This window comes from Odocoileus virginianus, chromosome 12 (genome assembly GCF_023699985.2).
Source record: "Odocoileus virginianus isolate 20LAN1187 ecotype Illinois chromosome 12, Ovbor_1.2, whole genome shotgun sequence".
NCBI lineage: Eukaryota > Metazoa > Chordata > Mammalia > Artiodactyla > Cervidae > Odocoileus > Odocoileus virginianus.
The window spans coordinates 57,682,677-57,709,134 of NC_069685.1; the positions used below are offsets into that span (position 1 = coordinate 57,682,677).

Below are 26,458 nucleotides of genomic sequence, written 5' to 3' on the forward strand. Positions count from 1 at the left end.
TTTATCTGAGGGGACACAGAGAGCCATGGAAAAGATGCAAGCCACAGGAGAAGGAGGGCGTGTTCAGATCCGCATGTTAGGAAGATCGAGCTGTCTTCAGATGGAGAAAAGAGTAGCAGAAGGTGGAGCAACCACAGGAAAAGGGGACTCCAGTAAGAAGGCTGTTATGGTCATTTCAGGTGAGAGACAGCAGGAGCCTCACCTAGAGAAGTGTCACTGCAGACTGGAGAGAGGAGGATGGATCAGTGAGCCACGGATGAAGTGGATTCAACAGGACTCCTGACTGGTGGGATGCTGGAAAGGGGAGCAGAAGAAGTCGAGGATAATATCCTTGAACTCCTAACATAAAGATATGGTGGTACCACCGGATAAGAAACAGTCCTTTGGGGCTGGGGAAGATGATACTCATGAACCATCCAGATCTGCACTATCCCAATATAGTAACTACAAGCCACATGTGGCTACTAAGTATTCAAAATGTGGCTAGAGTGACTAAAATGTGGATTTTTAATGAATTTTAAAACCAAGATTGATCCAGTTATGAGAAAAATTTTAAGTACGCTGAAATATGACTCTAGTTTGCCAATTATAAATTTTATGAAATCTAAATCAAATACTTCAGATGGAAATTTAGCATCCAAACTGCAATATGCTGTAAGTGTAAAATACACACCAGGTTTCAAATACATAGTACAAAAAACAAGTGTGCTTCTGTTTCATGTTCTCTTTTCAAAGTGTGTGTGCTTAGTCACTCAGTCATGTCTGACTCTTGACAACCCTTTGGACTGTAGCCCGCCAGGCCCCTCCGCCCATGGAGTCTTCCAGGCAAGAGTGGGTTACCATTTCCTTCTCCAGGAGATCTTCCTGAACCAAGGATCGAACCAGCATCTCTTGTGTTTACTGCATTGCAGACAGGTTCTTCACCCACTGAGCCATCGGGAAAGCCCTTTTCAAAGTTTACTGCATGTTTAACATAGAGGCTCAAGCCCTTGGAAATTAACCATTGCTTGCTTTTCACAAGCAGATTTGCATGTGCCATCTGCTTTGTCCTACCATTTTAGAAGTCAATTTCCCCAAATATCCTAATAAGTTAACATTTCAACTGAAAGAAGTCCTTAATTAATGAAATAAAAAAAATCTAACCTTGAGAACAAAAGTGTTCCCCAAAGCACAATACAGGAATTTGCTAATTTAACGCAATAAATATTTACTAAGAACCTACCATGGGCAGGACAGTAGTTAAAAGGGTATATTCAGTAACGATTGCTTTGTGACAAACCACCCCAAATCTCTAGTTTCAGCCAATGATGGCACTAGTGGTAAAGAACCCACCTGCCAGTGCAGGAGACACGGGCTCAATGCCCAGGTCACGAAGATCCTCTGGAGGAGGGAGTGGTGAGCCACTCCAGTATTTTTGCCTGGAGAATCCCATGGACAGAGGAGCCTAGCAGGCTACAGTCCTGGGGGTCGCAAAGAGTCAGGTACAACTGAAGTGACTTAGCATGCACGCATACACATGCAGGTCACCCTATCAAGGCTGGGCTCTCCTGGCGGCTCTGCTCCACGTCTCTCAACCTCTTCGGTCCAATGGCACCATCACTTTCTTCTCACTCCTTGTGCCAAAGTGAAATATCTAACTGAACCCAAAGACCAGAGGTGGGGAAATACAGGGTATACCAAAAATTTTAGGGCAGTTTTAAGCTTTAATAACTTTGAGAGTAGAAATGCTACCAACTTAGAGAATACAACATGTGAATGTTTAACTTTCTTTTACACTTATTTAGGGTTAAAAATTCCAAATATAATACTTTTACTTTTTTGTTTACATCCCTCTCATTGAAGACAGCAAATGTTAACCAAAGCAAATCTTGGCTACAAGAAAGAACAAAGAATTAAAGTCCATGATACAATTTTACCAGCCAGTGATAGAGATGAGTTTGCAAGGAGCTAGCACTCTGGCTGGAGAGGTGGCTGGAGGACAGTGGGCATTGACTGTGGTACGTGCTACCAAAAAAGTAGGACGAAACAAATGTAAAATACATTATTATACATCCCGTTTCTAAAAATAAACATGAACCAGGCAGTACACTGTTTCATATGCATCATTTCATTTACTCCCCACAACAACACAAAGAAGTAAATATCATTATCCCCATTTTACAGACAATAAGTTTAAAAATTAGAGAGGGGAAGTGACTTTGCCAAGGTAGCACAGTAAGTGATGGAAACCAGATTCATTCCCAGGTCTGTCAGATTACCAAGCTTGCTCTCGGAACCACTTAACTAGATACTGAGTTCCTGAAATTAAACATAAGAGTGACTCAAAGAACAGAGAGGGAATTGAGTCTTCTTGGAAGAGAAATCCTTTGCCTCTGGGTCCTGGTAATCTGAGTGTGATGGTGATAGGTAAAAAAAATAGGAAAGGGAAGAAGAGCACAGAAGTTGGGAGGGAAGAGAATGAATCATAAGAGGGCAAATTTTTAAATCTGAGGGCATGTGTGGGGAGAAGCAAGTCAACTGCTTTGGCTTCCCAGGAAAGTTAAGATTCTGGACTGAGCAGTTGGTATTCAATGCAGTGGGCAATAGGGAAGCACTGAAGGTTTTAGAGCTGGAGGGTGACTTCAGATCAAACTGCCTCTCTGTTAGCCATAAAATGAAGCACGTGCTGAGCAAAGAATAGTGTATTTAAGAGACAAGAGATCAGGCCAAAATCACAGCTAGGCATTTGTGGGGGAAAAGAAATTGGAAAGAGGATTCAGGAAGAACAGAGTTTGCTGGTGTTAGAGCCCTGCCTGGAATCCATTATTCATCAGCTCTAGTGAGGACAGGGAAAGCTTCCCTCAGGGGGCTGCAGAAATTCCTGCAAACCCATCAGACACTCACATTTAGGTAGATGATTAAAAAGCACTTTTTCTAACTGAGTGCCTCTCTTTCTTTTTCTTATGCTATTTAGCATGTCTTCCAATTAACATAAAACTGCATTAGCCAGTTTCTTGAGCCAATGGGAGGGGAAACAAATCACTGCTAGCTTTTCAATATGCCCTCCTAGACTGCAACAGAAAAAGAAAATGCAATTATGTACATAAGTATGTTGCTCAATCTGCATGTAAAAAACATTCTGAACAACCCCTCTGGCTTCTATTAATTCTGTGCAACTATTATCTAAAACTACCACAACAAGCAAAGGCAAACAGGATATAATGAATAGATTTTTTTAAGTAAATAGTATGGGTGTGCTGTATAGACAATCCGAAGGTGTTAATTGTTAAGAGATGGAAGGAACCTCGGGAATTATGCAATTGAACCCACTCATTTTAGAAGTGAAGGCAGTTTGAGAGGCCAAGGAATTTCTCCAAGTCACGCAGCAAGCTGAGATCTTGGTATACAGAGAAGTGGCTTTATAAGGGCAAGTGTGTTTAGAAATGTAAGGTGCCTTTGCGTGTTGACTATCTTGCAGTCGCTAAACTAAGTATTTTTTATGTATCATCTAATCCTGGTAACAGTGCAATGAAGTACGTATTGCTTTTAATCCCCGTTTTATAGATGAGAAAACCAAGATTCAAAGAAATAAATTTGCTTGCCTGAGGACCCACATCTAGTAAATGGTAAAACTGGAATTTGAACCCAAGTTTAACACAAACCTCTGCTCTTTTCACAAGAGTAAATGCAAACTAGAATATTAACTCTGAAATGGATCAGAACACCACCCACAAATATGCCACTTTGACATAAGAACTATCTCAAGCTGAATGCAACTGAGGAAATAGCACACACAGGAAGAGCTCTCTACCCTCCTCTGTCTAAAAATAAGGCACAAGTTTTCCTTGTAAAAGTGAGATGTTTCCACATATAGAAGTGTCCTCTTCTCCCCTACCAAGTAAAGAACCACTTTTATCATTAGAGATTACTTGAGTCTAGTCTGCAAAACAAATCTTAATAAGCCTTTGTCTACCATATATTGTCTATCACCTTCCTCAAATTTACCACCCTTATGGAACCCAAACCCCTATTTTCTTTGACTATTCACTTCTCCACAATTTATCACTCTTTGCTAAGATGGCATATAAACCCCTGAATTTAATCTTTTCTTTGGGTGTTCACTTCTGCAAAGCCCTTGTGCACATAAAAATATTAATATGAATAAAATCTGTCTTTTCTTCTGTTATCTGGCGCTTGTATTTAATTGCAGTCCTGCAAGACATAACTTAAGAGGGTAGAAGAAAAGTTCTCCCTCCCCTGACAGTTTCAAGACCACAAACTATGGCTCTGTCTACTGACACCAGTGGAAAGACAGAGGAGTGGCCTGTAGGCAAGGAGTCAGTGCCAAGCAGGCATCAAGAGAACAAAGGTATACAGACAAGTGGTGGCTCAGCATAGCTTATCCAGAAGATCGTATCACTTGCCTCCATTTTATTAATGGGTTTTTTGTGAGAATCAGGTGATATGCTGTGTATAAATGACCTTTGAAAATTCTGAAGAGTTATATGAAGGATAAATTAAACAGACCCTTATAATTATCATTATTTCATCCAAAACTTACCCACAACTTCAATGATCTGCAAGACGAAGAATCCAGAATAGATGAAGAAAGCTTTCAGCACACTCCAAAATGTTATAAATGCCACCTGATGAAAAAGAAACCCCAAATAGTCACTCAGAGTCTACTGACTCTTGATGGACACACAATTCACACTAAAAGTTACCATGTTTCCCAATTTCACAGGAGATTCAAAATTCCAACTTAGAATAAGAAAGATGTTGCTTAGATGTGATAGATGATAGTTAGGCAGATAGAAAGGGGAAAGCTTTAAAAGCAAATAAAAAGGCTTGCAGTCTGGGGCAAATAAGCATAAGGACAAACAGCTCTCCATTCCTCAGTCAGGGAGAAATCACAGTACAGTGAAAAGAAAAAGAGTATGGAACCATCTAGAATTATGGTTGCATCTAATCTCTACCACTTACAAACCCTATGAACTTCAGCAAGTTGACGGCACCTCCCTGAGTGTGGTAGTTCTAAAATAAGTACAAATCCTTTAATACTTCCACCTTCAAGAGGTGTAGAGCCTAATTCTCCTCTCCTTCTAACAAATAGAACAAAGCAGAATTGACAATGTTCACCTACAGAGACTAAGTCTTAAAAGGTATTACGGCTTCCACTGTGGTCCCTGTCTCTCCTGGATCATTCCATGATGTGAAGACATGTGGGTAGCTTATGGAAAGATCCATGAGGCAAGGAACTGAGGCTTCTGGCCGACGACCATGTGAATGGAAGTAAATTTCTCAGCCCCGTCACACCCTCAGAGGTTAGAGTCCCTGCCACCCTCTGATGCAGCCTCGTGACACTCGGCCGGAGCCGCCCAGCTAGGCTGCTTCTGCTACACTGACTCCTCGGAAACTGTGGAGGGTCATAATGCTTGTTGTTTAAAGCTGTTCACTTGTTACACAGTGATCGATAGTGAACACACACTGAGCCACAGTTTCTCCATCTATTAAATGGGAATAATAACAGATAATAGGGAACATAAATAGAAATGTGTAAGATGTCTGGAATGTGCAGATGCCTGGCATGTGGTCGTTGGTGAATATGTGTTAGCTTCTTTCCTACCTGCCCCTCAAACACACCTGAGAGTATAACTTCAGAAAGGAGGCATAAGTGAATTTTATAACATAGGAAAAAAGTTAAATTGTTTCCCTACTCTCTTTTAGAAAGCAAAACAGTTTTTAAAAGGGGGGTGATTTTTGGAGTGAAAGTGAAGTCGCTCAGTCGTGTCCAACTCTTTGCAACTACATGGACTGTAGCCTACCAGGCTCCTCCATCCATGGGATTTTCCAGGCAAGAGTACTGACATGGGTTGCCATTTCCTCCTCCAGGGGATCTTCCCAACCCAAGGATGGAACCTGGGTCGCCCGCTTTGCAGTCGCTTTACCGTCTGAACGACCAGGGATGAGTTTCTTGGAATGACTATCATTAAAATCACCCTCAGTAAAATAGAAAAGCTTTAACGACACATTAGCAAATAGAAACACAGTCCTTGATCTACCAGATATCAGCTTGGCCACTTTACCAGCTGTGTTCCCTTGGAAAAATCACTTAACCACTCTGAACCTTGTGTTCTGCATATAAATATAGATGACCTCAGGGGTGTATGTTTCAGCCACCTGGAAAATGTACTTATTTATTGATAAATAAATAACTCTCCTACCTTGGAGTTCCAGATCAAAGGATCAGCTATCAAGAAGGCCAGAGCTGATGACTTGGCAAATGTTGCTCCTTCAGTCATCCACAACCAACAGACACACACAAACATACAAAACTAGGCAGTATGCTGGAGGGTGAGGAGCAGTATATTGCATTCTCTTTTCACTTCAAGACTGCTTTTGGTATGCAATTTAATAAAACTTCTCTTACAAAGAAGTTGGGATTGGAGTAGAGGAGCCCAACATGTGATGACTTGTCTCAGTCCTGCCAGATAAGGTTGGTCCCATTTCTGCATTAGTAAGTATACCTCCTGCCATCTCTTCCACACATCCACCCCAAAAAGAGCCAACGGATATCTGGGAGTGTTTGGAGGTGAACAGAATGAAGCCAGGGAGGTGAATGGTAATTAAAACACAGGTGAAGAAAGCACAAAAAGTGCTCCTTTAACATGTAAATTGAGAACCTGGCTGCCAGGAAGCTCCGTCTTGAGCCAAGTAGGCTGGGGGTTTTGTTAGTGAGGCACTAAGAAGAAATGGAGGTGGGTGGAGACAAGCTTTGGGTTCAGGAAGATGAAAGAATCTTTAATGGTTTGTGGGGGTGGCGGGATCTCAAGAATACAGAAGGGGTCCCTAAATTCCTTTCCCCATGGCTGGGGTGCAATTTTTAAAAATTACTGTTACCCACTTGAGATGTATGTTCAAGGTGTGAAATGAAAATATCTCCTGCCATATCAATAAACAAGAAATGTCACAGCCATCAAATGCAAATTTGTTGTTGTTCAGTCACCCAGTCGGATCTGACTCTTTGTGACCCCATGGACTGCAGCACGCCAGACCTCCCTGCCCTTCACCATCTCCTGGAGTTTGCCCAAGTTCACGTTCATTGCATCGGTGATGTCGTCCAGCCATCTCATCGCCTGATGCCCTATTCTCCTTCTGCCTTCATTCTTTCCCAGCATCAGGGATTTTTCCAATGAGTCATCTGTTCATATCAGATGACCAAAATACTGGAGCTTTAGCTTCAGCATCAGTCCTTCCAGTGAACATTCAGGGTTGATCTCCCTTAAGATTGTCTGGTTTGATCTTGCTGTCCAAGGGACTTTCAGGAGTCTTCTCCATCACCACAGTTCAAAGGCATCAATTCTTTAGTGTTCTCCCTTCTTCACAGTCCAGCTCACACAACTGTACGTGACCACTAGGAAAACCATAGTCTTGACTATACGGACTTTTGTCGGCAGAGTAATCTCTCTGCTTTTCAACACACTGACGAAGTTTGTCATGGTTTTCCTGTCAAGAAGCAATCGTCTTCTGATTTCATGACTGCAGTCACTGTCCACAGTGATTTTGGAGCCCAAGAAGAGGAAATCTGTCACTGCTTTCAACTTTTCCCGTTCTATTTGCCAAATGTGAATGAGGGCTCTCAAAACTTCAATCCAGTGGAAGCTGCAACCCTCCTCGGAGATTGCTGAGGAGGTGGGAGAATTCGGAGAAGCAAGGTAAACAAGGAAACAGCACTGGCCCCAGATAGCTGAGGTGCATATGAAAGGAATGAATTCAGTGAGCCCAGAGGCTTGCATCTTCCCATATATAGAATGCTAAATTCCTTAACTGATACCTGATCTTCAATGTTCAACTGTCTGCTCCCTTTGTTGCCAACTTGTATAGAGCCTGACTTTCTCTCCTGCCTCCTTGGAGCAGTTTTCTCAGAGCTACTGAGATGGTGTCTCCGAGGTTCGGAGTCCTAAACATTCCCACCAAATAAAATAACTCTCTACTTTCAGCTTGTGACTATATTTTTTATTCGACAAAGGACATAAAAGATAACAAATGCCTCCAATAGCAGATTAAGAAATATGCACACTGGACTCCCTAGTGGCTTAGAGGTAAAGAATCTGCCTGCCAACACAGCAGACACAGGTTCGATTCCTGGTCCGGGAAGATCTCACATGCTGTGGAGGAACCAAGCCCATGCAACACAGCTGCTGAGCCCACGCTCTAGAGCCTGGGAGCTGCTGCTGAGCCCGCCTGCCTCAGAGCCTGTGCTCCGCAACAGGAGAAGCCACCACAATGAGAAGCCCATGCACCACAACTAGAGAGTAGGCCCCACTCTCCACAACTAGAGAAAAGCCTGCACGGCCAAAAATAAGTACTTTAAAAAAAAAAGAAATAAACATCTCAATGTATCTAAAGGCTCTTGTGTGCCCCCTCCTCAACCATACCCCCACCACCTCCACTGAGGGAGTCTCTGCTATGAAGTTGGTGTTTTCAGTCCCATGTGTCTCTATACTTTTACTACCCATATATGTAATGTGTATCCCTGACTTTATTCAATGGCTTTGCGTAGTTCTAAACTTTATAGAAATAATATTCCATTTGCATTTAGGGGCAATTTGCTTTTATTACTATGTTTTTTGGAGGATTCACTCACGATTCACAAAGCCCAAGCTCATTCATTTTCAGTGGCATGAATCTAATGTATATACCCACTTTCCTGTTGATAAGGGGCTAATTTACATCCCCACTCCCAAATACACTGTGAAGAAAAGATTATAAAGGGATTTAAACATTGAAGGCGTCTGTTTGTCAGAGTGTTACCATATCAAACGAGCCAAACGCTTTTCATATCTACCTCAGAGGGTTTCCGCCAGGATTGAGGAACATGATGATAACAATAAAAGTGAACATTTATCAAGTGCTTATGGCGAACCCAGCTTCAGGCAAAAAAGTTTTGCATCAATAGTGCATTTAACCTTTAGTACAACTTTGTTGATGAAGCAGCTCCTGTCATCCCATTTTACAGATGAGGACACAGAGGCTCAGAGAAAAGGGAAGTGACTTGCCTGAAGACAAACTGCTTGGAGGAGGCAAGAGTGGCACTTGAACTAAGGTTTCTGTGAGAATGCTTCACTCTAGACACCATGCTAGAAAAGGGCTCAGGGCAGAGTCTGGCACAGAACAAGCCATTCAATCAATGGTAGTTGCTTTTATTAGTAATAATGAACCATTTTTGAGCCAGGCAGGATTATCAGAACTGGTATTAATTATTCAGCTCACCTGGGGAGAGTGACTTGCAGTGGAGCCTGTATTTAAACTAAGAGGAGGGAAATAGATGGCAGAGTCGATCTACCTTTCCCATAATCTGATTCTAATTATACCCCCGGGGAGTGCCCTAAATCCATAAACATTGGTAAGCTACACCACTGTGATTCAAAATCCGTGTTATGCAATCTTTTTCTCTAGGTTCACAGCTCAGGGTGAAGAAATTATGCACTTATTGGAGCCACAAGGTATAATTCTGAATCCTTCAAGTGTAATTAACTCACTCAGGCCTCACAGCAACCAAGGAAACAACTTTTGTCATCCCATGGGACACCCAGAAGCTAAGGATCAGGAGAACAAGCTATAATCCAGAGCCACTGAGATAGTCAGTGACTGTGGTATAATACCAAATATATGTTTGGTCTCTTTGGTTGCTTATACAGAGCTCCTAGAACTCTTGTCATTTCCTAAATGACAGGATGCTGTGTGCTTAGTCGCTCAGTTGTGTCCAACTCTCTGTGACCCCATGGACTGCAGCCCGCCAGGCTCCTCTGTCCATGGGATTTTCCAGGCGAGAATACTGGAGTGGGTTGCCATTACCTCCTCCAGGGGATCTTCCCGACCCAGGAACTGAACCCATGCCAACTGTGTCTCCTGCACTGCAGGCAATTCTTTACCCACTGAGCCATCTAGGAAGCCCCCAACAGAGTGCTAGGAGCATCTTTTGTTACAGTGCTTGGTCTTAGTCCCCTATTCTTGACACAAGAGCTTCTAAGACCCTTGGATCTCTGGAGTGATAAGTGTATTTTTATGCTGATGAGATGACAGGTTGCTGGGAGCCCCTAGAGAATTTTAGGATGGAAGCTGGTTATGGAAAGATTGAGACACAGAGGGTTGGAACTTGCAGCCCCAGACCCCTCCCAACCTCCAGGAAGGGAATAAGGGCTAGAGTTGTGAGTTAGTCACCAAAAGCCAATGATTTGATCAATCATGTCTGTGATGTGGACTGTGGACTACGTTAGTCACTCAGTTGTGTCCTAATCTTTGCAACCCCACGAACCGTAGTCTGCCAGGGTTCTCTGTCCATGGAATTCTCCAGGATTCTGGAGTGGATTGCCATTCCCTTCTCCAGAGGAACTTCCCAACCCAGGGATCAAACCCTGGTCTCCTGCCTCTTTACTGTTTGAGCTACAGGGGAGTCTGTGATGGGATCTCCATAAAAACTCTAAACAGCGGGGTTCAGAGAGCTTCTCCTCCCCATGCTAGAAGGGTGGCACACCCCAACTCCACTGGGGCAGACGCCTCTTCAACTGGCTGTTCCATCAACTAGTTGAGGTATATTACAATGGGTACAGTGTTTCACAAAAGGAAACATATATCAATTTCAATTATACAAAGTAGAACTCCTAGAACCAGAGATAAAGGTGGTTGCCAGGGGCAGGGGTGGGGTGGGGGTGGGGAATGAGATATTAGTCAAAGGATATAAAGTTTCAGTTATGAGATGAATAAATTCTGGAGATCTAATATACAGCATGATGATTATAATTAGTACTGTATTGTCTACTTGAAATTTGCTAAAAGAGTAGATCTTTTATTTAAGAATTTTTATTTTATTTATTTATATTTTGGCCACCTGTGAGGCATGGAGGATCTTAGTTCCCTGACCAGGGAACAAACCTACATTCCTGTGGTGAAGCACAAAGTCTTAACCACTGGACCGGCAGGGAAGACCCAAGAGTAGATCCAAAGTGTTTTCATTACCAACAACGGCAACAACAAAACGGTAACTATATGAGTTTATGGATATGCTAATTACCTTGATTGCAGTAATCACTTCACAGTGTATACACATATTAAATCATCACATTGTAGACCTTAAAAATCACATTGAAAAACTTAAGTATATACAATTTTTACTATACAATGTACATAAAATACACTTTTTTTTGTATATATAATGAATATATACTATATATAATGTATACATGTATAACTCAGTAAAGCTCGGTGGAAAATAAAATTCAATTTTTTCTTTAATTTTATGATTTTCTTTTCATATTTCAGAGGCCACTTTTTTTTTAGTGTGCAAATATTGCCACAGGCCTTTGTAAGGTTCATAAGCTCCTAGCACTGATATCACAATACCCAATGGATAAACCAGATCTCATCTCAGACACATGAATAGAAAGTCAACTTTCTCTTATTACACAGACATCATGACTCGCCTTTGTCTTCCTCCATCTTGGCCCTTCTAATATGTCAAAGCCAACGCGGCAGGCGATGTGGAAAGACGCTGACAGCAGAACACCAGGAAGACAAAGGATTAATGGCTGCCCCCCGCCCCCACTCCCGGGAAGAGAGAGGTTAATTACTGGCATCTAAAACATCTGATAGGAAGATGTTACACATCTATATTACCAATTAACCTCACCTCTAAGAAACTGTCATCACTGCAAATACTAGAAAATGACTGTCATCCTAATTACAAGGACTGTACAAGAGGCCAGGGTTAGGCAAGAGGTTTCTGTCTTCACCTCCTCCTGGTTAGTTTCCTATTTTGTCTGGCAACCTTGCAACACATTACACTTGGGTTCCACTTCCTCCTTAAAGCTTTCCTCAGAAACAGTTGCTGCTGCTAATGTAAATCATTTTTATTGAGTACTTACTATATGCCAGGCACCACACCAAGTACATTCTCCTCCTCCCACCCACTTCGCTTCTTCATGGTCCCTGCCTGGTAAGATCTTTTAAGTTTCAAAACTCAATCTAGGTTTCTCTACAGAATTCAATTCTGGCCATGTACTCCCCCAAAGGGGCTGTTTCTCTTGACTCACACCATCCAAACTCACAAAAGACCAATGTATAAATCAGAGGGCCAATGTCCTGACTGCTGTTGAGACTCAGAAGTAGAAGGGCTCAGGGAAGAAAAGCTCATTTTCTTCACCAAGCACACTTCCTTCCTGTTACAAACCTGTACCAGAAAACATAGTATATGCTACTGCTGTCCCTCTCACCATCCCTTGCACGCTGATATGACAACTTCTGTCAATACCTGTGATTCTTTACCAGGGCTTTCTCTAGCTTCTGAAGCCTTCTAAGCCAGTGTGTAGAGTGCATCAGAAGTGTGCCCCAGGAGTAGCCCTTCAATGATGACTGGTGTGAGTGAAGGACATGTTCTTCCTTACCCACACAGCTTTGCACACCATGAGCAACCGTGAAGCACGTACTACACAGCCTCCCAGTGGCCCTCAGCAAGAGGCTACTACTTACTGCCCTTCTCTGTCGCAGTTCCCTGCCGACTAGGAATCACCTGTCAGATAAACCCCTTGCATTGAAACCCCTGTCTCAGGATCTGCTTTTGGGGGAACCCAGCTTCCCAGGTGGTGCTAGCAGTAAAGAATCCACCTGCCAAATGCAGGAGATGCAAGAAACATGGGTTTGATCCCTGGGTCGGGAAGATCTCCTGGGGGAGGAAATGACAACCCACTACAGTATTCTTGCCTGGAAAATTCCATGGGGAGAGGAGCCTGGTGGGCTACAGTTCGTGGGCAAAGAGCCAGACATCACCAAACAACTGAGCACAACTCTGCACGAGCCTCATAACATTGAGGCCCTGCATTCTAGGGATTTGCCTGCATTCTAGGGATTTGTATCAACAGGTTCTTTTGCTTACTAGTCTAGGAACTCTCTTGCGGACAACTCTGGGCACATACAATACACTGACCTGTCTGGAGTCCCTGAACTCACTTCTATAGATCCTCAGTTAACACAGCCTCTCTTCAGAAGACAACACAATTGATCAGCTTTTTGTGCTTTTAATTACAATCCCCATCCAGGCACCTTCTGACATAGATAGGAAGGGTTCTAGGCTCTCCTAACTCATCAGTCACACGCACACCCTTATCTGGGCTTCCCTGATAGCTCAGTTGGTAAAGAATCCGCCTGCAATGCAGGAGACCCCGGTTCGATTCCTGAGTCAGGAAGATCCGCTGGAGAAGGGATAGGTTACCCACATCAGTATTCTTGGGCTTCCCTTGTGTCTCAGCTGATAAAGAATCTGCCCGCAATGTGGGAGACCTGGGTTGGATCCCTGGGTTGGGAAGATCCCCTGGAGAAGGGAAAGGCTACCCTCTCCAGTATTCGGCCTGGAAAATTCCATGGACTGTACAGTCCATAGGGTCACAAAGAGTTAGACACGATTGAGCGAATTTCTAGCTTTAGGATGGTCATTTACTTTTTTCTTGTAACAGATTCTTAAATACATTAAAAAACAGTCCCATTTTTATAGTAATTAAAACATGACAAATAAGGTAAAGACCCTCTTGAACACCACCTTTCTCCAGGAATCTCAGTCCCCTTTTCCTCTCCCCTGTAGTCAGTTTGGTATGCATATTTCCAGTCTTTTCCTATGAATTTACACAGATATATTAAGTCATGGAAATATATGGGTGAGGTTAACATAAATGGTTGAACTGCTCCAATATCTGAGCAAGCATAGTTGGCTTGCTTAGATACTGGGGCAAAGAGGGAAAGGGGAGGGAGAAAGCTGTTGGTGGTCAAACATCAAATACAGAATCCGACTCTTTATTATACTTGATTTATGTCAACTTGGGTAAGCATCTCGCTGCATAAACCACATATCCTCTAGATCAATAAACAATCACTAATCAATTTACCTTAGACCATGACTTTAGCAGATTGTATCCGGTTAAACTTGTTTCTGCTCCTGACTCCATCTCCCCATAGAAAAAACTGTTAAACCCACCTAGTGAGAAATATACCTAAGCTAATCACTCATCTTTTGTTGAGCACTTACTTTATATAGGAATTATTCCAAGAACTTTTGCCGTAGTTAACTCTTTGCCATATAACAATTCTCTGAACTAGGGGTTTTTATTATCCCTATTCTATAGGAGAGGAAACTGACATAGAGAGAGGTGAAATGATTTGATTTGCATAGCCAGTAAGCGGCATGGGACTCAAGGCCAGGCTGTTCAGATCCAGAGCCCAGGCTCTTAATCATTATGTTGAAATATGGACTCCTTCAGGAAAGTGGCAAATACATGGTCCCATGTATTTGTGCAACTCCAAGACCACATAGCATGCAATGTAAATGGTATCCTTTAGAGCTGTGAAACCAACTGGGTCTTGTGTACACCTAAGAATGCCTGGCATATGTAAGTGCTCAATAAACATTGGTGAATTAATTAATAACTTTACATATAATAATAAAAACAAAGCAGCATTATATTATCCATGAGGATATAAAAACCAATACAATAAAATCAGCTAAAGAGCTCCAGCTCACACATTGAACATTACCTCAACATCCTATGTCAATAGCCACTGAGGAGAAATTGCCCTCTACTCTTTAGAGACCACCAGGAAGGCAGAAACTGGATGGATGAATGAATGAATGAATGGATGAATGTCTGTGGATTATTGGATGGATAGTGGGGTATATGGATGGATGAATGATTACATGAATGAATGGATGGATGACAACAGAATAAACAGATGGGTGGGTAGGTAGACATGTGACATGAGCAGTTAAAATCATGAACTCTTTAGTTACACTGCCTGGGTTCATATCTTAACTCTGTAAATTATTCCAGGAATAAATATGGAATTAAGGAGCCTGGAAAGCAACCCAAAGTTAGATTCTACGAAGGAATAGACCATGTGAATGAAATAATTATGAAACATCAGAGCCAAAAGGAATTGATTTAATCAAACATCTTTCCACTAGTGTCCTAGTGGAAACACTGGGATTTGGAGAGGTAAAGCTACTTGTCCAAAATGACACAGTTGATTAGTGGCAGTACAAGGACACAAGTCCAAACTTTCTGACTCTCTTTATTCAACAAACATACATTGAATACCTACTATGCTCCAGGCACTGTACTAGATGCTGGAGATACCACATTGAGCAAAACACACACAGGACCTATCTTTTGGGTAGTTAAAGTCTAATGTGAAGTTATGTGGGATAATGTTATACGGGAGGAGTACCAGGATTTAGGGGATCATATTAACAGTGAGAAGCACTCTAACCTGGTGATCAGAGACGGCTTCCTTGAGGAGGCATTATAGTTAAGACCTAGAGACAATTGAAAAGATGGATAGGAAGCATTCTGGCAGAACCATGTATTAAATAGCTCTATGACTCTGAGCAAACTACCTAATTTCCCTGGACCTTGTTTGCCTCATTTTAAAATGTGGAAAATAAATAACAAAATGCACTCAATAAATATTAGTTTTCAACCACCAGAGAAGTTCCCTTACTCATTATTTCTAATAGAGAATGTATCAGTCAGCTTAGTCTAGGTTATGCTGCAGTAACAAATACACTAAAACCTCAGTGCTTTAATACAATAAAAATTTACTCTCCCCTATCACAGAGTCTGCTACAGTTCCAGGTAACTCAGAAATCCAGGTGAAAATAGTACTCTGATTCCACATTTTCAACATGAGGCCTTCACAATTCACACAGCAGAAAAAAAGTACACAGAGCACTCATAACCATTCCTATGCCTAAGCCTGGAGGTGACGCACACTCTACTCATAGACCATCAGCCAGAACTAGTCTCAAGGCTCCACTTAAGTGCAGAGGGACCAAGAATGCAGCCTAGAACATGGACTGTCTGATGAGCATTACTATCTCTGCCACAGTGGAGATACACACAAGGACATAATTACAATTCCGATATGTGCCAGGAAGGGTCTGACTGTGGATGGACTGGCCAAAACTCCTGAATTAAGACTTCAGAAGTCAGCAGACACACGTATAAAACCACAGAGAAAAAAAAAATAAATGACTGTCCATCATAGAACTGTTCTCAAAACCAAGGTAGGAGTCTTGCAAGTTATCCATCCCTGCAGCCTGGCCACAAGCAAGCAATGATTTCATTTCTAAGCACAAATCACTAAAAAATAATGCAGAGCACAGAAATTCAGTCACACAATTCCCACAACACCTGTAAAAACAGCCTGACATGGCACAATGCCCAGGATTTATTTACTGGGTCCTGTTCTGAGTAAAAAGCTCAGCACATCATGGCCCGTGCCTAACCAGTACCTGGGTTCAGCTCACATCCAATAAGAATCAACAGAGGTCTCAAAGGGGAAAGATAGTCTCACAGGACTGGGCCCAATAGGAGACATTGATCGATTTAAAGGGCAGTTGCTCCTCAACACCACCTAAGCATTACTACTTGGGATTATTTTTAAATTTTTAAGAGAAGTTGAAAATCTGGATTTTTCTGTGAGATCTCTTTAATTTTTGTAAAGTGGGAATTAAATAAAGTTATTAAAAATATTCTTTAAGTTGAACAAAATACATCTGCTGTCCAGATTCATCCAGTGGGGCTGGATGTGAACAGGCCTGCTGTGAAGCCAGACTCCAACTCTCTCTACTCAGACGCTGAAAAAAATGTAGCCTGGAGCCTTCAGAAAATGAGTCATCCCACCATCAGTAGCCTTAAAAGAGAAAATCTGCCATCAACCAGTATGACACCAGTTAGGGAGTGGTTATGTAAATTAAGTTGCCCAATGAAATATTACGTACCCATTAAAGATGTTGTTCGTGAAGACAGGAAGGACAGACATGCATAGGGAGAAAATGCTAACAGAAAAGCATACAAACCTATTATTATGTACAATAAAAATAATCTTCATATCAAAATTATATAGCAAAAAAAAAGATGAAAAGAAATGCACCAAAATGTTCATGGCAGTTCTTTGGGTGGTAGAATTATGGAGAGTTTTCATTTGTTCTTTTTATTTCTCCCCAAATCATTTAATGAGTTTGTCCTTTTCATAACAGGAGGGAAATACATATTAAAAATTAAGCATTTGTTGATGTGTGCATTAAAGAATTTTAGACCTCGGAAAAAATGTTAGTGGTCATCAAGTTCAAAACTTCTGACTCAACAGAAGAGGAAATTGAAGCCCAGAGAGGTTGAATAACTTTCCCATGGTGACACAGCAGCAAAGCCAGAATTTAACTCAGCTGTCTTGATGTCAGTCTGGGTTCAGGTATAGCAGGCTACCGACCCAGACATAACATAGAGGAAAGGAAAATTAAAAAGGAAAAGGAAGGCCGGAAGAAGGGAGTGGAGGAGGAAAAATCTTAAAACTTCCCAAGCTACCTATCTTTTTTTCCCTAAACATTTCACATTATCTCTAGACCTGCCTGTTTCCATAAAGGCTGACGATCTTAATTTTGCCAAGACTCTGCAAAACATTTCCTCTCTGTAATATTCCCCAAGGGAGGAAAACTTGCAGGAAGTAACCAAAGAACAATTTTTACTTTCTAACTTAATTACTGCTATTTTCTTCTATTAGGGTGCTCACCAAGAACTGAGATTTAAATGTTCCCCCCCTAAGCTGGTGTGTAATAACTGGACACAGAATTAAGAAAAATTAATTTTGAACGTCAGTGTAATTCCTGTGGGAGAATACATTTCTATAATTTACCTCCCTGATCCATTAATACTTTGACAGTTTTAGGAATTTAATATTTCAGTCACATCTCACATCTTGCAAACCAATCCCCACAAATTTGCTAATAAAAAGACTATCTTGCTAAAAGTTAGCAAGCCAGCTAACTTCCCCCTGCTGCTGTGATATACAAAATACAAAAATTATGTTAGCTAAGCCCTTGATTAGGGCTTTCCTGATAGCCCAGTTGATAAAGAATCTGCCTGTAATGCAGGTGACCCCGGTTCGATTCCCAGGTCTGAAAGATCCCCTGGAGAAGGGACAGGCTATCCCTTGGAGAAGGGATATCCCCTGGAAAAGGGATAGCCATGAAATTAAAAGATGCTTACTCCTTGAAAGAAAAGCTATGACCAACCCAGACAGCATATTAAAAAGCAGAGATATTATTTTGCCAACAAAGGTCCATCTAGTTGAAGCTGTGAGAGTCGGACCATAAAGAAAGCTGAGCACCAAAGAATTGATGCTTTTGAACTGTGGTGCTGAAGACCCTTGAGAGTCCCTTGGACTGCAAGGAGATCAAACCAGTCCATCCTAAAGGACTTCCTTCAACCTTAAAGCCCTCATCACGTCCTGAATCTCCAATGGAAGGACTGATACTAAAGCTGAAACTGCAATATTTTGACTACCTGATGTGAAGAACTGACTCATTGGAAAAGACCCTGATGCTGGGAAAGACTGAAGGCAGGAGAAAAAAGGGATGACAGAGGATGAGATGGTGATATGGCATCACTGACTCAATGGACATGAGTTTGAGCAAGTTCCAGGAGTTGGTGATGGACAAGGAAGCCTAGCATGCCGCAGTCCATGCATAGGGTCACAAAGAGTTGGACACAACTGAGCGACTGAACTGAACTGAAGCCCTTGATTAAAAACAGCCTTATATGGAGGGGACTCTTCATAAAGTCATAGCTTGTTAAAAAAAGGGGAGGACTAACAGGCAAGATAGGGTGGTAGGGGTGGGGTAAGGAAGCCAGGGGAGACAGAAAGAGGCAGAGAGATACCCTGGTGGTCCCAGTGGTTAGGACTAGGTGCTTTCAGTGCTGGGGCCATGGGTTTGATCCTAGCAGGGAAACTAAGATCCCACAGGTTGTGGGGTGTGGTCAAAAAAAGAGGAGTGACAGAGAAAGAGTTTAATATAAAGTCCATACAGAGAAATTGAGAGATAAGCAGAGAAAGACAGACAAGAGTGAGACACAGGCAGACAAAGATATACAGACACAAGCAGAGACTGAGAGGCAGGCAGACGGAGGCAGAGACAGGAAGACAAAGAAACTGACAGAGAGTAATAGAGTAAGAGGGGAAGTGAGAAGTGGGTGCCGGTCTTCCTTCAACCTTAAAGCCCTCATCACGTCATCATCATCACAGCAGCAAACCATAATCACTCTGTCACCCAGGTTCATGGTGTCCACTGAGATTGGGAGCAAAATCAAAATAAAGTGGTTTGTTAGGATCCCAGGCACAACAGGAAGAGAAGGACCAACACAGCTCTCCGGCAGAGAGTTAGACTCCCAGGACTCTGAGCCTTGGACGTGAAGGCAAGTCGTCTGGTGCTTTCTAGGCAAGCTGGTCCCCAAAGCATCCATTTTCTGCCCCCTGCCCAGACAGTACCAACAGGGAATGAGGGTGAAGCTTCACGTGGCTTTGAAGTACTTCATATTATAAGGACTAATGCCTGCAGGCCAGGGAAATGCCAGGCTCAAAACCTATGTGCTCTTTCTCTCCACTGTGACCTGAATGCATCACACATGTCCATCAGCACAAACTAAAGCTTTTTTGTCCCTCAGACTTCATTGGTCTTCACAAACTTGGAATTTCGCCTTGATTTTTCTCTTTCAGCTGATATTTACACAGAACACACACACAAAAAAAAATCGATAATAATATCAGCAGGTAGTTTTTGACCACTGATTGTGTGGCAGGCATTGGGCCACACTTTACAAGAATTATGTCATGTCATGCTCACCACAAAACTCTTTATGTTTTAGTCACAGTATTTTATAGGTAAGAAAAGTATGGCTCAGAGTTATGTTTTGTTTAAGAGCACATTGCTAATGGGTCAGGTAGAAAAGATTTTAACCCATCAACCAGTTCCTCACCATAGTGCCTCTAAGTCTCTGCTGTGAAGGTTCATTAGTTAAAGAATGCAGTTCCAGGGAATTCCCTGATGGTTCAGTGGTTAGGACTCTGCATTTCCACTGCAGGGGGGCATGGATATGATCCCTGGTCCAAAAACTAAGTTCCTACAAGCTACACAGCCAGAAAGAAAAAAAAAAGAATATGATTCCAAGTGGCCAAGAAAATGGTTCCTGAAATTGCCATGTTCCCTTCCCTCAACAGGGCTTTGCATAAGCAATTTAATTAATAAATTACTTAATTATTAAGAGAGTGAGTGAAATAACTAGAAATATATGTTAAAATCAAAATTAGAAGTATGAAGATGGAGAAATGCCATAAGAATCAGCTAAGGGGGTTGAAAACAGTTGCCTCTAAGGATGGACTAAGAAAGAAGTGGGAAATATGATTATTCTGTTATAAATATGTGATAATTGACTTCTCAGCTATATGCATGTATTATGTCAATACAGTTAAATCATAAAAATTAAAAGCAATGACTTTACTGGAATGTTTTTAAATATAAGAAGAAAGATGAAAGGGAAGGAGAGAAGGAGTTTTTCAAATGGGAAGAGAATGGAGTGGTGAGGGGGGGAGGGGGGGGAGACATCCCAGAGAGCAATCCATTCAGTTCAAAGGGTCTGCGCTTGTGCTTAGTCGCTCAGTCGTGTCCGACTCTTTGAGACCCCATGGACTGCAGCCCATCAGGCTCCTCTGTCCATGGGATTTTCCAGGCTAGAATACTGGAGAGGGTTGCCGTTCCCTCCTCCAGGGGATCTTCCCAACCCAGGAATCAACCCATGATCCCTGCGTCTCCTGCATTGCAGGCAGATTCTTTACTGCTGAGCCAACGGGGAAGACCTGGGTACCCACAATCTAATTCTCAGAATGAGCAGTCACTGCCGACCTTGAGCTACACAGTGGAGTGGAAGGAGGCCTCTATGAAATTGTATACAAAATGAAGTTACGTGTGAATTTCCCAGGTTCTGTGTTTTTGACCAGATTATCAAAGGAAGCTGTGATGAAAGGTTAGGAACTAGTAAATAAACAAGGTAAAAAATTTTTTTTATATTTTTAAAAATGGAAAGGGTTCATGTAAAGTTCTAGATTCCCAACTAGGTTCATGTAAAGTTCCCAACTCTGTCCACCAAAACACAGTAACGCTGAGATGTGTAGCTTCTCACGGTAATGACTGTGCAGAGCTGAGTTGCAGTTGCTGCCTGTGTAATAGGGACGAGCAAATCTGACTTGATACTGGATCTGTTAGTATTTCCTTACTTTAACCTTTGCATTCTATTGCTTTTGCTACAGATTAAGAATGTTGCCTATAGCCTGAAATATACTGGATAGCCCATTTCCAAGGCTCTGTCCTTTAAAGGTATAACACGTTTCCATCATATAGAGTTAAAAAATTGCAAAACAGAGAGTAACAGTTCTCATGTTGGAAGTTCACAAGAATATGGTGACCTGACCTATATGGACAGCTGCAAAAACAAAGGGTTCTCACAGGGTGAAGTTTGCAACAACCAACCACCCACCTTTTAGCATAGAAGAAGCCAGAATTCTAACTTGGGTAAGATGTTGTTGTCGTTGTTTTTCCCCCAGGAAGAATTTTATTGTCAAGTAATTCCCTTAGGGAACAAAGCCTTCTGAGAAGTCTGAAGCACACTTCCCCTTTCCTTCTGTGATTTAAGATGGTTCCTTGGGACACTAGGCTACCATCTTCTTGGTCTGCTGGCTTTCCAAATAAAGTCATTATTCCTTTTGCCCCAATAACTCATCTGCCAATTTACTGGCCTATCATGCAAGAAGCAACATGAGCTTGAACTCACTAACATCTATAGATGGAACACGTGTTCTCCAACTCACCACACCCTACCACTCTTGTATTTTCCTGGCCCAGCCTACTTTACTTGTTGACATTCTATGCTTGAACCCTGTAAGCAGTTGAGTTTGCAACTCCTAGCTGTCAGAAAGTGGCTAGTTCAGACTAAAATGTGAGTGGCTGATATGTTTGCATGGTTCTGTGGTTTCTTTTAAAGAGAAGCTTACTGAACCCATCAAAATTCTTAATGATGAAATTCATAGGTGATCTATTTCTGAGTCCCTCAGACCATGTTTATATGTCTCACTCTTTCTTGCATTCAGATTAGACCAACAGAAATCCAGCTCTAAGCACTCTCCCTCCAAAAAACTTCTGTAGAGCTTCCCAGATTTCTCCACAATCTATTTTTATTGTTAACTTAGTTTGGATTGGCTGATTTGGGCTTGTTTGATTTTGGAGTCTTTGATTGGGAGTTGTTTCTTTTTTCTGTTGTTTTCCATGGGGTTTTTTCAGTTTGGTTTTTGCTATTTTAAGACAAATTATTAGCTGCTGGCAATCATAATTTTTCCTGTTGAAAGAATCTTGGGCTCCAAGAAAATGGGGAATCAGTAGCTCCCTTTGACTGACACATACTTTTGAAAGTTTCTGTTTGCCTCCCTAGCTCTGAGGTAACTATCATAGACAGTCACTATTGCTGGGGTCACACGGAGAAAAACACTGTTACCTTTCCATAATAACATGCTGTGCAGTTTGAAATTGTCTCATGCTGGGCCCATTTTCCCAACTGTCTGGCACCTGCAAAGGGACAAAATGACTTTGAATTGAGGGGTAGTGGTGAGAAAAACAAAGGGGAGCAAAGTCAAAGACTGTGATGTTCTTTATATGAGAAGTGTGAGAACAGTGACTTCTACTGCAACTCAAAAGGAGAGAGATATTCCTTGCCTGAGGCTGGTGTCTAAGAGACTGAATCTCTACTTCACTTGAGTCAATTACTTTTGATTCAGTACTTCCTGAGCATCATGCAGTTTGTCTGACTTGTGAGGATGCAAAGATGAGGAAGACAGAGCCATAGTTCTCAAGGAACTTGAAGTCTAATAGGAGAGATCAGACAAAAACTCTAAAAATGATAAATAAATAAATATGGTTTCCAATTACATAATCTTTCTACTCTTTCCTAACAAACGTTTATTCCCACTATTCTTGGTAACCACTACCACATTCCCAATTTCAAGCTATTTGGTTCAGGAGAGCCCCACTGAGAGAAAGATAATTTCAACTATACTGGTTGAGCCCCTGGATCAAGCCATACCTGAAACTTTCCCCCTTAGTCTTTTGAGCTTTCAAGCTGTAAAGTCCCCGTTTGTTTAGCATAAGCAGGTTTAAATTATCTTTTTAACTGAAAGAATCCAGACTAATAAAAACATATACAAATACTCTTACTTATCTCATTTCATCGTCAAAGCAATTCTGTAAGATTTGCAAGAAGGAACTACTCAGGTACCTGTAAAGGGTAAGACTGGTGTGAACAATGCCAGTTCTATTACATAACCTAATCAAACCTTCCTAAAGAAAATGCTTACTCCACCAAATTATCTTGGGCCAGACCTGAGCTTTAGTGTATCAAAGGCAAGAAATTCAACTCTAAGATCAATAGAAGATCATGAATCTGGAGACATAAAGAACTATCTGGAAGGAGACTAATATAACTTGTCCAGGCAAAAAAGGCCTAGAGCAGTGTCTCTCAAACTTTGATATGTATATGAATCAACTGGGGATCTCATTAAAATCCAGGGTCTAATTCAGTAGGTCTAGGGTGGGGCCTGAGATTCAACATTTATAACCAGCTTCCAAAAGATATGACAGAGATGCCGCTAAACCAGGACCACACTTTGAAGAGCCAGGGCTCAGATCAGGGCAGTGGCCACCCAGACATGTTTAGGACAGAGGTAGCTACTAAACATGCTTTATTTGGCTCAACACAGTAATTTTAAAAAATTTTTAAAAAAAAAAGTTACTATATCAGTTTCTCTATTTTGTGTGTTTGGAACTTTTCATTATAAAACGTGTTTTAAAATTTAAGTCAATAGTCAAAATCTAAAGATGACTTTACAAAAATGTCCCACTTTCTTCTTCTCAAGAAATCAGATTATCTGACCACACTGGGCTCACAATCCTGCCTGGAAACATGAATCTCTCTGGTGGGGCTCCAAGTTGATCCCACAGTCCATCTGCTCAGCACAGCACAATGGTTAAAAGTCTGGAACCTGAACCCACCCTGCCCATCTGGTCCTGACCTGGTACTTCTTACCTGTGTGATGGTGGGCAAGTAACTTTCACCAGATTCCCCATCTGTGAAATGGGAATGATAACAAGTAGCAACCTTGAGGTAGGGTGAGGATTAAGTAAATGGATATGCTGCTAAAGCTCTCCAGAGGGTTCCTGGGACCAGGTAAGGCTTGGGATCATTATTTATCTCCTGGTCCTTGTATGGACCTGAGTTTACCATCCCTGGTTTAGAAGATGAAATTTCAAGAATATTGTCAGCGGGTGAGACCAGGAAGACCCACTCTGAGTATGGAAATCACCATCCCTGGGGTGAGAAGTGAAGACCAGGGTAACAATCTGATACACACAGGCTGATGTTCACTGGCTCTTAAGAGTCCAGATAACTGCACTTTCTGCATCTCCCCTCTTCCGCTCCCCTTGAAAGACCCTTGACCAAGGCCCAAGGAGGGAGAGGTGTCCCAGTTGATGCCAGGCAACCCCTGGGATCTCTGGAGAAGGCGCGCATCCAACACAGGAGGCTACCGAGGCCAGGTGTTAACCCCCTGCCCACCTGGGGAAGAGGGACACCGCTGGAGACACAAGGCCACTGAGCCCCAGGGACCAGTTGCGCTGGCGACCACCTGTTTTCCGCGCGCAGACGCTGCCACTAGCACACCCTTTCGGGACCCGCCCCCCAAATTCCGGTCGGATCCCGCTGGTCCTGTGCCTTCTCCCCGACGTCCAATACCGTAGTCGCCCCACCCTCAGTTCTAGCGCATCCTCCAGCTCCAACTGGCCCCGGGGACATCTTCCTGCGTCCTCCTCCCCACCCCAAATAACACCCCACTATCCCGGACTCAGCGCGCTCGCGGAGGTAGGACCTGCGGTGGCCAATCCCCTTCCCCTGAGCAAACCCCTTCCCCGCCAGCCCACCTTACCCTCCCGCAGCGACGGAGAGCCCGCCTTCCCTCGTCCTCCTCCTCCAGCCTTGTCGCCTCTGCCACCGCCGCCGCTGCAAAGCCACCTGCGCGTGACCCTCGATCACCAACACCCTCCCCCACCACCCCCTCACGTACACACCCGCGTGCGCGCTCAGACCTTAGATGTGGAGCAGTGGACGAGGGGAAGCTCTGAAAGGGTTAACGAGCCAAGCTCAAAGATCAGGAAGACCACCTCCCTCCTCCATCCCCCCTCCACCACGGCCTTTAACTTGTCTCTGCAGTTGGGCTTCTTGGCTGGCAGAATCCATTCACCTACTCCTCTCTCCTCCATTCAGTCATTCACTCATGTTCCTTGTCCCCAGATACACAGTGGTCTACCGCCACTGGTGGAAGACACGCTGGGAGAGGGGGTGTCACTTGCTGTCCCTCTAGGAGCACTTTCTCCCCCTCCTAAGGGTCCTCAAAGAGAAAATCAGGAAAGCTGGGGTTGGGCTGGGGTGGAGGAGTCAACTTTCATCTCTACTCTCAAAAGGAACCACTGGCTAGAATGAGCAAGATTTTTAATCAGTGACTTAAAGGGTGCCTAAAGTGGACTTTCAGCCAATTTATTTAACCCCTCTGGGACCAAATGAAGTAGAGTGGATGTTGGAAGTATTAAATGCATTGTTCTTAATAGTGTCTGGCACACAGTGGGCACTCAATCATGGTAACTATTATCATTACCCACTGCATTCAGCAAGACACCTATTCCCAAAGCTGGAATGGAAAAGAACATCCTGCCAGTGTGGAAATCATCTCATTCTCTTCCTCTTTAAGCCAAGTGATATAAACCAGAGGCATGTGGCCAAGGGTGGCCTGAAAAATACGTTCTGTTTGGTTTAGTCAGTTGTTTTTTTTTTTAAGTGAACTAATTGCCAACACTTACAAACTGAGAGACTGATGCTGAAACTGATGCTTCAGTACTTCGGCCACCTTATGCAAAGAGCTGACTCATTAGAAAAGACCCTGATCCTAGGAAAGATTGAAGGCAGGAGGAGAAGGGGACAACAGAGGACGAGATGGTTGGATGGTGTCACTGACTCGATGGACATGAATTTGAGCAAGCTCCGGGAGATAGTGAAGGACAGGGAAGCCTGGCATGCTGCAGTCCATGGCATTGCAAAGAGTCAGACACGACTGAGCAACTGAAAAACAACAACAACAAACTGGGAGGGCACATAAATATGGGGATTTTCAGTACCTCTTTGATAAACAGAAAGTCTGAGCCATCTAACCCCACTTTCCTGAAGGCAGGAAGTTCAAAAAGCAGTGGGTCCTTTAAACAAGTGTTTTTCCTAGCATTTCTTTTTAATTTTTTTTGGTCACACCATGTGGCATGTGGGATCCTAGTTCCCCAACCAAGAATCAAACCTCACCCCCTGCATGAAGCATGATCTTAACCACTGGACCACCAAGGAAGTCACGGGTGTTTCTTCTGATTAGTCAGTTTCCACTAGGCCCACTTCCCTTGTTTACAAGGTTTTCTTGGCCCCTGTGAACCTTTATTAATTTATTTGGCTTCATCAGATATTCATTG

General features: G+C 42.6%; 1 protein-coding gene across 2 annotated transcripts in view; it reads right to left on the minus strand.

Annotated features, from left to right (window-relative positions):
• Nucleotides 1-24,945, minus strand: part of RPH3A (rabphilin 3A) — a 265,161-nt gene extending 240,216 nt beyond the window's left edge. The window contains exon 1 of one of the 2 annotated variants that reach the window (XM_020904183.2): nt 24,880-24,945. The gene's annotated coding sequence lies outside the window, so the exon portion shown is untranslated. Of the gene's footprint in view, nt 1-4,540; nt 4,626-24,879 lie in introns of those variants that run through there. The other variant, XM_070475355.1, reaches the window with a different exon arrangement.
• Between the last annotated feature and the right edge of the window lie 1,513 nt (nt 24,946-26,458).